This window comes from Adiantum capillus-veneris, chromosome 8 (genome assembly GCF_014529385.1).
Source record: "Adiantum capillus-veneris isolate H3 chromosome 8, ASM1452938v2, whole genome shotgun sequence".
NCBI classification, from domain to species: domain Eukaryota; kingdom Viridiplantae; phylum Streptophyta; class Polypodiopsida; order Polypodiales; family Pteridaceae; genus Adiantum; species Adiantum capillus-veneris.
The window spans coordinates 73,939,779-73,942,631 of record NC_140938.1 but is presented as its reverse complement, the minus strand read 5'-3'; positions in this window follow the sequence as shown (position 1 = coordinate 73,942,631).

Here is a 2,853-nt window from a genome sequence, read left to right as displayed (position 1 = left end):
AGCTACTTGATTGTGCTTTCTAGCAATGTGAGCAATATGAAAATTGAATTTCGAAAGAAATTTTGCCCACCTCATTTGTTTGTTAGAGAGCTTGGTTTGCATCATGAAGCACTTAAGACTTTGGTGATCCGTTTATAGGATGAATGGAGTCCCCAAAAGGTAGTGCTTCCATGTATCAAGGGCATGTATGACAGCTAGTAGCTCCTTTCCGTAGATGCCCAAGACATGCTCATCGGAATCAAGTGTTCGACACTCATATGCTATGGCATGCCCTTCTTGAAGCAAGACTGCTCCAAGGCAATCTCCACAAGCGTCACATTGGACCTCAAATGGTTTTGAGAGGTCTGGAAGTGTAAGCACAGGTTGAGAGGTAAGCTTTTCTTTAAGCTTATCAAAAGCATTTTGTTCCTTGGCAGACCATACGTACTTAACATTCTTCTTTGTCAAGTCATGTAATGGTCTCGCTATTTGGGAGAACTTAGCTATAAAGCGTCTATAGTATGCACACATACCAATAAAGCTTCATAGCTCATGCAGATTCCTTGGGTTAGGCCATCCGTTTACTACCTCTAACTTTGTTGGATCCATATGGATACCATCTTGAGAGATAATGTGATCTAAGTATTAAATCTCTTAAAGGAAAATTTCACCGTTGTTTGGATTAATGAAAAGTTTATTCTCCCTCAAAGCTTGAAAATTACATGGAGGTGTTTCTTATGCTCCTCAATGGATTTGGAGTAGATGATGATATCATTGAAGAACACTCCAGTAAACATACGGTAGGGGCCGAAAGATTTTCTCCATCAAGGATTGATTGTGGCTAGAGCATTTGTCAAGCCAAAAGGCAAGACAAGATATTCAAAAATACCAAACGTTGTACGACACACGGTCTTTATGATATCTTCATTCACTATCCTTATTTGATCATAGCCATTTTTAAGGTCAATCCGATTGAAGTAGGTCGAGCCTTGTAGCTTATCGAACAAATCTTCTACCCGCAATACATTAAATCTATTTTTGATAGTGATACAGTTTAGTGTTCGATAGTCCACACACATGCGGTATGTGCCATCTTTCTTTTGCACTAGAAGGACTAGTGAACAAATGGGAGAGGAACTAGGCCTCACCATCCCTTTATCTACCAGCTCATGCACTTGCCTCAGAATCTCCTCTTGTTGAGCTTGAGAAACTCTATAAGGAGGCTTATTAGGTGGTGAGCCCCAAGGTAGAAGCTCTTTGTTATGGTCATCATCCCCTTGTTTTGGAGGTAGCTCTCCAGGGATGTCTTCGATAAAAACATCTTGGAATCCATTTAAGAAATTAGACAACTCTAATTCCTCTTGATTCCTATCATCTTTACCTAAAACATTAGCGTCATTAGTGGATTCTTTGACAAAAATCATGTACGCAAAAACCAAGCTTTTCATTGACTTATCAAAAGTAGGTGAATTTACAAGTGGTATAGTATGACCATACTTATTAGCATCTATATACATGCTTTTTTCCCGGTGAAGTAGATTCTCCTTTCAGGGAACTTTATGTTGGCAGCCATGCGGTTGAACCATGGTACCCCTAGGATAGCATCCTCATGTTGGAGAGGGGAGATGAAGAAATCTTCTTTGTCGACATAGCTTTGGACGTGAAGCCTCAACTTCCCAATTAAGGGCATGATGGAGGCTTTTTGTCCCTTGAAAGAACCAAATGTACTAAATACTGTGGGTATTTAGTGAGCCATGCCTTCCTCCATTTTGGTTGAAAGTCCACAATGAGCTTAACACCTTCTGGTTTGGTGATGTCTTCATGGTACAACGGCACTATAGGCTCCTCTTTAATCCTCTTGTTGAGTGTAGCAGCCTCGTATTTTAGAAGAGGATAGGGGAGAGAGGGTTGTAGCCATTCATGTCTAACGACATTTGCATCTAATCTTTGAATGGTCATGGACTTCAATACCCTCTGCTCCCACAGCATTGCTTCTTTGGCGGTGTCTTTTATGGCTTCTTCTATTGCTTTCTGTAGATTGTCTTCTTCTTCTTGTGTCAGCTCCCTGGGCTCTTGTAAGGGTCCCACAGGAATTTCCTCTTGTATTGTTGTGTCCACCGGATCTGACACATTCTCTATATCAATTCCTTCCATAGCAGCCGGCCCATGACTTTGTTGAGGTTCTTCACTTGGTTGGCTCTTAAGTTCGTCCTGCTGCTTCTGTAAGTCGTCTTTTGCTAATTGAGCTTGTTCTATCACGGCTACTAATAGGTCATTAAGTTCTGCATTGACTCTATCAGCTTTCTCTAGCTTCTGCCTTACCTCATCATTCTCTGTCTGCAGCGTCTTTGTGTCATCTTCTAGTCTTTTCTAAAGCCTATCCAATTCCGCTTTCAATGATTTGTTATCATCTTCTAACCTGGCTTGTACCACCATTGATCCCTCTGCTAGCATTACTCTCTGCCTCTTTTCAAGCGTCATCTCTTTTTGAAGTTCTATCATTTGTTCTTCAAACACGTCTTTATCTTGGCTAGTACTAGTTGTAGCTGCAGCTCTTGCTCTGCTCGAAGATGCTCTCAACCTCTGAATCGTTTGGTCTTTCACTTTGATTTGATCCTTTAGTTCAATCACCTCATCTTGGCTAGCCTCATGTGATATTTCAGCTTTGTCTTTGGCCTCCCTCAAGCTCTCAACCTCTTTTGACTCTTCCACCAGCTGTAGGGTGAGCCCATCCCTTTCCTTTTCGGCTTCAGTAAGAGCATTGCTGATTTTTTGGTACTCTTCTTCAGAGTTCATTAGCTTCTGAGTGGTTTCTCGGTTTTGACTTTCTAACTCTTGACATTTCTTCAGTGTTGCTTCTAGTTCAGCTTGCAG